Here is a 10,231-nt window from a genome sequence, read left to right as displayed (position 1 = left end):
TTGTCATTCTTTCAGGACATATTATTTGCAAATTATAGGCTAGTCATGTTCTATCTACATCAGTGGTTGTTAACCTTTGGATACCTGCGGATCACTTACGCTAATCTTTGAGCCTTCGCGAAATCCCAAATTTTCGCTGACTCATAAAAAATATCTACCACAAATAAGGCACATATAATACATTACTATACTGGTGCATAAAATGAACAGTGCATCTACAGAGTGTTAAAGGAACAGAAACATTTTAATGAATATTTATCGCAATCAACCAGTTTAACTTCTGGTTTTTTTGTAGTATTCATGGTGTTTGTTGATTACTATGGTCATTTACACCAGGCCAAGTTTCCTCATTTTTTCTTCCGTAGCTACCGACTTGTAGTACGGCTCACTTCTACGCTTTTATAAAACACCGCTTGCACGGATGAGATGGCGAGGAGGAGCCTAGATAAACCTCTAACCCTTAGGTAGGAATTCTGGAATTTCCTTTCAGATCCCAGCTCCGAAATGCGGGGCTACACCTTGGAAAGAGTCATCGTATTGTTCGGTGGGTACATTCCTAAAATCGGTAAAAAGCCGTTTGGATGCGTTCGTCAAAGACAGTGGTTCTAAACCTGGGGTCGTTTGTCTTTATTCTTGGGATCGCGAATCTGTTGAACGAAAGGAGCTTCCAAAATAAGTTGTGAGCAGGTCTGGTCAAGCTGACCTTTTCAGCAGGCTAATCATAAGCATATCAAATTTTGAGCTGGAACATATATTAACGGAACATATTCAAATTGGCAACGGAGTCGCGACCATAAAAGGTTGGAAACCACCGGATGTGCAACCTGTTGATGCATTTTATAGTAATATATGAAACTAATATCATTGACAGAATCCATTCATATAATTGAACTACCAGATGAATATAGAAATCACATGCATTTCCTAACTCCTAAGCCCAAAAAGTTGCATCGATTACGCAGTGCATGGTTATGATGGTTCGATAGTTACCATATGGTCTCTTTTAACCCTTTTGAAATCGGGTCAATTTTCGCGAAACTGACCATCACTTTTAAAATTCATACCGTGACCTCAGTAAGACTTAACTCTGGGCTGTTTCAGTTTAAAAGTGGGCGGACTATATCCCTCTACCGTTTCCGCCCTCGATCGACACCCCAAGACATGTCTAGGGTTTTGTATAAGACTAAATAAACAAACTTTTTCTCTAAAAAATCTCTTTCTTTCTCTCATTTTTCAAGACTGACCCCCAGGATAGCGCCAGAGAGTCAAAAATGATGCATGAGTGCGTAGCCACCGTTGCCTGGTTTCAAACAAGCCGTCAACCATGGCCGTCAACCATGCCGCTCGCCAGTTATCGAAAAATCAAAAATACATGAAAAATTTACATATGGGCGTGGTCAGTAAGTGGTCACTATGGTCAACTTCAAGATCAATACCGAATCGGACCCCTACCGCCCAGTTAATGGCATGAAACAACGTGGTATACTTTGTCTTGTCGTATCCAGCCATTTGCAGGCATAGTAAACCAGTTTATGACTCATATTCGGTCACGAACTTAACTATGTTCTGGAAAATCACCGAAGCGTGACCACAATTACCAAACCCCTTCAGAATACTTCCAAGAACAAGTTTTGATGTTTCAGTATAGATAACTAAGGTAAACCGTAGATGCGACACTGCCGAGCGTCACGCTCTGATGACAGTCTACGCCGCTCGAATTGTTTTGCTGAGAGCTTGTGGAAGAGGATGTTAATTTCTGCAATTGAATAGGAATATCTATCCATGAGGTTAGTTTAGCGAGTAGCTACTCCGTGTGGTTACTAACCAAGGTTATTGGGTTGATGCTACATAATCAGTGCTAGAGAGATGGGCAAATGAATACAATTTTGAAGCCATCAAATATGGCTATACGGTACATGAGAATTGTTGTTATACTCTCTCCAGGGATTCGAATATTTGTGGATATCGTTGTAAATTTTCAGACATGGCTGAGGTAGGCGAATTTGATTGGGAATCACTTCTGACTGACGATGTGATCCAAGATCTGTTGTACAATGACATGGAGGACGGTGGAGGAAATGAAGCACCAGCTAGCGAAATTGGGAAAAGCACGAGAGCCTTTCTTTTCGATTCTAGTCTGCCTGCTGACTTCATTCAGCAAGTCAGTAGTGCACTAACACTTTCTGAATTTGGAAAGCAGAAGATTGATGTATTTTGGCGTGAATTTGTATCGAAACCGGAATCAGCAACTGTGATACGGCATTATCCAACTGAAGCAGTTCACGCACAGGACTATTTCAATGAAAAGATATCTAGGATTGAGGCGTAAAAGTTTCTTCCAGACGCAATGAAAATAATGACAATGAAACTAAAGAAGATGAAACTAAAGGTGGTTCAATTCAGCAATTTGAGAGTGAAACTCTTGAGTACATTACTGTGTACACTTTGAACAAGGCACGAGGACCTCCTGGACGTGAGCGCTTTCGTTTCGACATTGTGAAGCTGCTGTGCAACGACCAATCGCGTGGCTCCTTTATTTCATTTATGGAGAGGAAGGCTGGGTGTTTAATGTATCCTACAGAAGAGTATATGTTTTATGTGGAACATGTTTATCTAACGTTCTGTGAAGAAGCCAACCGTCACCCATCTTTCATCAATTTGGAAAATGCCCAAATCGCCATTTTCAGTGGGCAGCACTATGAATCTTTTATTCATAGGGTTTACGACCTGTGTGTAGAGGATGCATCTGAGTCGGATATAAGACAGCTCGTCACTTACGTAACGTCATTGATGATCCGAGTTTTTCACACAGCTTCGCAAAGAGACTGTTTGAATGCCTGCACGATAAAGTGACTACCGGAGCAGTTTCACTCCGCAGTCAGCTATCGCAATAGGTGATGGGAAGGTAGCATCTCTCTCACCAATTTCCATTACAAAGTTCAAGACTTGGTCAATTTCTACATTTTGAGTTGACGACAAGATGATTTTATTGACTTTGTATCACTTTCCTTGCAACATGATACTGTGCCTACTGTTCCTTTCAAAAGATGCCGACTAGATTTTTTTTACATCGTAGCACTTCCTTGCAATATAAGACTGTGCCTACCGTACTACTTCTTTCAATGAGTCCACACATTCCAAGTCGAAATGCAATTAGTTCCAATTAAGGAACAGTAGCTAGCACTATAGATTCTCGGGCCTACTGACGCATGCCACTTCATTGATTTGTCAGTTTCAATTTGCCTGCTTACTATTCTTTCGGTTTTCTGTTCATGCCTCTTGTATAGGCTACATACTCTGGACCAGTGGTTCCCAACCGTTTTGGTCATTTCTCAGACTCGGGTCAGGTCATTTCTCTGACTTGACTCCAATATAGCCGTTTTAACGCGCCATCGCCGGGGTTGTAATGACTCGATTTTCTGATGACACGAGTTGACTTGAACCGAGTCATATGACTCGAGACTCAGACCGACATTTCATTGTAATTTCGAAGACTAGTAAAGTAATCAAATCACGATATTGGGATTTCGTCTATCGGTAATTGGTACTTGAAACTGCTAAAAGTGAGGAAAATCAATGCGAATCATTCGATGTCAACAAACAGTTATTACAAAGTGACTTTAACTCGAAACTGAACAGTCAACACACTTGGACTTGACTCGGTGGTGAATTGAAAATGACTCGACTTGATGCAAAACTGTAAACTGAAAAAGTGAAATTGGCTTGGTTACAACCCTGGCAATCGCCCCTTCGTTATTTACGCCTGCTAAATCGCCTCCCGCCCGCGTTGGGAACCACTGCTTCTAACGAAGTGGGTTGCTGATGAAAAGACCGCTACAAGTTATGACGACACCTTCCTATCTTTCACACTGAAGCGCAAACTTTTACAAGAATGGATAAAATTGGACGGAAGATATATATGTAAAATCGCATTGTATTGCTCAATTGTTCAGATGAGGTACGAATAAAAAAACTAACAAAATATGACTACCGTTTCGAGAACTTCGCTTTGTTTTTCTAGTGGAAGATGGCCGAACGTTTAATCACCTTGCTTTGTGGAAGGTGATTAATGCCATAGGCAGCCTGGCCAATATCGGGATTTTGACAGCGTCTGCCATGTTGCCTCTGAAAAATTAGGATTTTGTTAACATATTATTGCATAGTTGGCTACCAACCAAACCAAATTCCCGAATAATGCTTCCAAAACATTCTGGGTGAATGTGCCAAGGGCCACACGAGGCATCTGCCGCAACAACTGCTCGCACAGCCCTATCAAACAACGCGACGTGAAAATAAGACCCTCCATTGTTGGCAGGGCCATCAGCCTCTTGGGCTCTTTACGAGCTTCAGCGTCTTTCTGTAACAAAAACCTTGAGGTTGGAATCGCAATCAACAGGTATGGTATAGTGTATTTAGTTTACTTTCCAATTTTCGAGTTTGTCCGCAAACTCACGAAGAGCACTTATCCTACTATCTTTCGCCAGGAATTCTTGCCAAGTCAGGTCGATGAATAGTAAACAAACTACGCTTTTCGTTTCTGGAACGGGACCAGTTACAGCCAGGAAGAGCGCAGTGCGTTGGTATAATATAATTGATGGTTGACAGAGCAGTAACTAAATTTGCTGTGAAAAACATATACAAACATATAAATGCCATCATATAAAATGCTATTAAAACATAGACATCATATAAATCAAATGCAGGCATTTGTATGTCATCTCATGTCATGTCATCTTGGATGATCTGTTGCTCAATGAAGACCTCTTAAGACAGCCACATTCATTCAATGATTCCAAAATTCATTTCCTCGTTTTGCTAGCTTTGATTACGTAGCATCAACCCAATAATCTTGGTTAGTAACCACACGGAGTAGCTACTCGCTAAACTAACCTCATGGATAGATATTCCCATTTAAATGCAGTAATTAACATCCTCCTCCACAAGCTCCCAGCAAAACAAATCGAGCGGCGTAGACAGTCATCAGAGCGCGAAATCACGTGACGCCCGTTAGTGTCGCATCTACGGTTCACCTTAGTTATCTATAGTTTCAGACGGTGAAAAATTACACAGAACACCGTACAAGTCGACTTCTGATGTTCTGGCAGAATGTCTGACTAGATTTCCCACTCGGAAAATATCTGGAAATTTTGGTGATAACCACTTTTTTCTGCATGCGTATTTTCGGCCGAACTCCTTATGTAAGATCGTCGGTGCTCGAAAATTGTCACGCCTTATGCTTTCGAATTAGGTATCATATAAATCAGAAGATTGCTAGCTTTCCCTACAAACAAAAATGAAGTCTATAGGACTTAGACAAATAAAGATATGGCCAGATGAAGTTGACCGATTCCGTATACGGAATCCGATTTTAGAAGGGTTAAGAGGATCTATCATTCTATCCTCTTTTTTGAAAGTGTCTTCGGAGGACGCCCAGATATCCTCTTTCTTGAGAATTTGTCCTCTATTTTTGAAAATTTTAGTTAAAGGTCAACTGCATCTTATAGACAACTTCGCCTAATCATGTTCAGAATTTTTTTTCATACCGAAATTGCCGACTTTCCGTATTTCAAACTAATCGGAAATTGCCGTAATTTGGACTGAAAGTCCCAATATTGGTATGTTTACAGAAAAAGCGAAATGTTGATTGTGACGTCATGTAGTTGACATCTCTTCTGGCCGCTGCGGATGTATGCTATAGTCAGGGTTGCCATCGACATGGACCCAAAAATAAGGACAGTTGAAAAATTAGATCAGCTTGAAAAAGCGTTTTTGTACATACCTTGTATCTATACTAGCCGTGGCATATCACATTCGATACTTTTTTCACCAGAAACAACCTGCTCCAGCAACTCCTTGTTATTAGAAAGTGCTTCATGGATCTCACGAAAGCTCTGACCTAGGTTTACTTTTACTCGGGTCCGAAACAGCACTTCGTCAGCCCCCCCAAAAAAACGTTGGTATTGCGCCCTATAGGGTGTTAAACCAAACTTCTTCACCTCGTTAGAGGCGTCAACCAAGAATAAAAAAGGCCTCACCAAGTTTAAACAAAACATTATTGAGCGTACGGAGCAAAAACTCCAGTAACAATGCTTGTAGTCTTGGTCCTGGCCGAAGAAAACTTATTTGCGATGTTGGAATCGAGGTATATTGCTTTGAACAATTGCGATGTGCAATCGTTGATGAGGGATGATTGCTGGTGTTTGACAGTATGGAATGCCCAGGTACAGGTACCCTAGGCAGGAGCTGCCTTGCAGATATTGCAATGTGCGAAACACTCGCCCTTCAAGCTTCGTTGGAAACCGAATTCTCTCTCATAATCGTCACGAAAAACGTTTTACGCCTGTTCATTCAAACTAATCAGATTTAGCCGCATTTGTAGCTGAAACTATATGCGCAAGTGCAATATAATTTAGAAAAATTTATCAATGATTTATAGCTTTACTACTTCTTAACCAATGTGTCGACTTCACTGCGCCTTTTTTCACTACGTAATAAATGCTGCCTTCCCCACGCCTTGAACTTATTCTGCTGTAGACCAAACAGCAGGAACCTGGTACTGCTGTTTACCGCTTAGCTGACGTCCGTTGCGGTGGCTTGGTACAGACGAAACTGCTGTGCCACCACTCACTGACCCAGGTATCTCACCTCTTGGAAGTCAAATTTGGTGGAGTGCACGCCACGAGAGTTCCTTTCATTTACGATGTCATAAAATCTCGACAAAAAGCATAATTTTAGAATATTTTGCAACACATACACGAAATGAAAATGATCGAAGTTCTGTAGCGGGTGAAAATAAGACAAAAGAAGGACGCAAGTCGAAAATAAGGACATTTCTTAGAAATAAGGACAGTTGAGTTTTTTAAGACGTGGCCCTTCAAAATAAGGACAAATCTTAGAAATAAGGACGGTATGGCAACCCTGGCTATAGTGCTGCTGCTCTTGCAGTAGCAGGGCGATTATATTAGTTAGTTATCGCGGAGGTTTCGCTTGTAATGGATTCACCAAGTGAGTCAGCGTACTCAAATGACGAATGTCAGTATGCTTTTTGCCCTTACTTACGAAAGTAATGTATAAACTGGACACGTATCAAGTGTTGATGTGCTCAATCTCATATCGGCGGAACTCCTTGCTGCTCCGAAAACGAGGGGTCGCTCAAGTATGATTATTGATGAATAACCTAAGGAGGTTAGTAATATATAGTATGAACAGCCTAGCTTGTTCAGCTTAGGCCGGTTGTCTAGACCAAATGAAATACACCGGTATGTGTAATTTGGTGGAGAACCTCGTTTCAGTTATGAATCTTGGTATTATCAATTACAGGATAGAGGTTGCCAACTTATGCAAACTATTAGCGGGAGAGCAGCTAATGAATTATTAGTGCATCACAGTATTGCCAGGATTTCAATCAGTATTGGAGATGTCTCACTATAGATATCAACAGGAATATTGTCATATAATTATTATACCATTTAGTTCGATGCATGAGCGAATGAGTCTCATTCACATGAAACGTTGAGTCGGGTGCCAAGTAATTACCCCCCAGTAACACAACAATTCTGCTTTTCAGGAAGCTGAGAAAAACTGTACGGAAATTTTGTTTGCTGGCCATTGGGATTCTGCAACACAAACCAACGAAAAATCCTGTCTGTGCGTCCGATCAAAATTCACATCCAGTACTTTCAAAAATTCAAAGGATTTCAATTTTGCACTGCTTCGCGAAGGAATAATTGTATTGAAAATAATAAATGCAACATAACCAATCCATCAACAGTACTACTGTGTCAGGGAGAGAAATAAAGAGTTTTGTGTCCAGCAATAGCTTCTTTAGACCAGCAATAGCTTCAACTAATTTTCACGATGCCGCTAGTTGACTGAGGATGAGCCATCGCAATAGACTTGGCCGACTCCGCCGTATCTGGTCTTGCTTGAATGCATGCGTCAACTTCTTCATTGCAGGAATCTAAAGCAGGTGTAAAAACATTGCAGAGTTTTATAACAAAGTCGAATAAAAGGCAGTATACCAAATGCTGTTCCGAATTATCATAAAAATGAAGGATTGCCAACTGCATCCTACCTAACTTTTCGACTGTTATGGTAATAGTGATACGTTTTCATCTTTTACTGAGCTGTCTATATCTTGTGAGCTTTCACTGATATCTGACACTCCTCATTCAGTAACTTAAGTAACTAATATGATTATATGACTACACATGTACACAGACAGAAGTTTATTTTCAAAAGTAATAGCAACTCTTCCATTAAAATGAGGTCTGTGACATAAACATTATAGATCATGAAGTCAGCAGGTTACAGACTCCTATTAACTAATGCCTTTATACATCTTTTTTCGTGATTGATTTTGAAGTGGCTTTATTTCAGACTACGTACACTTATACTCAACGTTTTTCAAGGCATACTTATTTCAGTTATTTGCACATGCACATGAGTGTAAATAACTACTTGGATGACTATCGTACCACAGTCAATACTACTATAAACGGTTAGTTACACTCTTAGAATACTAGCTGACACAGTACATTTTCACTTACCGATTTTGGACACTTTGTATAGCTTTAGAAGTGCGTTCCTCTGCCATTACCACAATTTCACTGGTGCATGAAAATAAAGTATGAACGGCACTGCGTGTGAGAGTTGCCCGTGGTCAGTAGTCAACTTTATTGCGCGTTGCGTATTTCGGATACGTCATTGAGAATTTCTCTGCCTTTGGTTGTCTATAAGTCCGCACTTTTGGTGTTAACGGCGTCCGGTCGCCTGGCGGTATATGGATGGATTTTGGCAGCGATGTAAAGACATTGTAGGCACGGCATATTGCGTATTGGAGCAACCATACGCAGCATAATATCTGACCCTATGAATATCTCCTTTACAGCTTTCATGATCTCACTCAATGACCCAGGTCCACAGCAAATCTAAGCAATGAATCCCACCTAACAGCCGACAGGAATAACAAGGATTTTTGACTGCTGTCATCTGGGCCGAATACTTGTATGAAATTTCCAAAGCGGAAAAAAGATATGACCTACCATTACCATTTTTAACGAATTACCTCCGGGAGGATGAGTTAATACCTCTTCTGGATTCAATAGTGGTATAAATTACATACCAATATGAGATAGCTTATTTCCAGCTGCATAAGTACCAGTAAATGTCCACCAAAATTTCTGTGATGTGATCGCATTCGCAACAATACACCATTGCTTCGAGCAATTTGACCCTGTCAATATATCTTATCGGTAGGGTAACTTATACTTTGTTCCGGAAGATAAGTTATACCTTTTCTGAATCTAATAGTCATCTATTTTACACCCACACTAGAGACAACTCATTTCAAGGTACACAAGTTACTCTAAAATCCACCTAAATATGTCGTATTATCGCTACAAAGGCCAATTACCATTCGTTTCACGCAACTCGACCATGCCAATATATGTTATCGGTAGGGCAACTTAAACTTTGTTCCGGGAGATGAATTATAACTTTTCTGAATCTAATAGTCATCTATGTTACACCCAGACTAGAGACAACTCATTTCGAGGTACACAAGTTACTCTAAAATCGACCTAAATATGTCGTATTATCGCTAGAGAGGCCAATTCACATTCATTTCAAGCAATTTGTCCATGCCAATATATGTTATCGGTAGGGTAACTTAAACTTTGTTCCGGGAGATGAATTATACCTTTTCTGAATCTAATAGTCATCTATTTTACACCCAGACCAGAGACAACTCATTTCGAGGTACACGAGTTACTCTAAAATCCACCTGAATATGTCGTATTATCGCTACAGAGGCCAATTCACATTCATTTCACGCAATTTGTCCATGCCAATATATGTTATCGGTAGGGTAACTTAAACTTTGTTCCGGGAGATGAATTATACCTTTTCTGAATCTAATAGTCATCTATTTTACACCCAGACTAGAGACAACTCATTTCGAGGTACACAAGTTACTCTAAAATCCACCTAAATATGTCGTATTATCGCTACAAAGGTCAATTAACATTCGTTTCACGCAACTCGATCATGCCAATATATGTTATCGGTAGGGTAACTTATACTTTGTTCCGGAAAATGAGTTATACCTTTTCTGAATCTCAAAGTCGTCTACTTTACACCCAAACTGGACAGAACGTATTTTGAGGTACACAAGTAACCCTAAAATCCAACTGGATACGTCGGATCTGATCGCTACAAAGGGCAATGCACA

At 40.3% G+C, this 10,231-nt stretch overlaps 1 long non-coding RNA gene across 1 annotated transcript; it reads right to left on the bottom strand.

Moving 5' to 3' along the window:
• Positions 1-3,916: 3,916 nt before the first annotated feature.
• Positions 3,917-5,053, bottom strand: LOC145454300 (uncharacterized). Its single transcript, XR_013920093.1, has 2 exons — positions 4,422-5,053; positions 3,917-4,357 (listed from the first exon to the last, which is right to left on the bottom strand). It is a non-coding gene; the product is annotated as an uncharacterized LOC145454300 (long non-coding RNA).
• Positions 5,054-10,231: the final 5,178 nt, after the last annotated feature.

This window comes from Botryllus schlosseri, chromosome 13, assembly GCF_051294905.1.
Source record: "Botryllus schlosseri isolate E-star chromosome 13, Bs_hap1, whole genome shotgun sequence".
Taxonomy (NCBI): Eukaryota; Metazoa; Chordata; class Ascidiacea; order Stolidobranchia; family Styelidae; genus Botryllus; species Botryllus schlosseri.
This window is presented reverse-complemented; position numbering and strand designations above follow the sequence as displayed.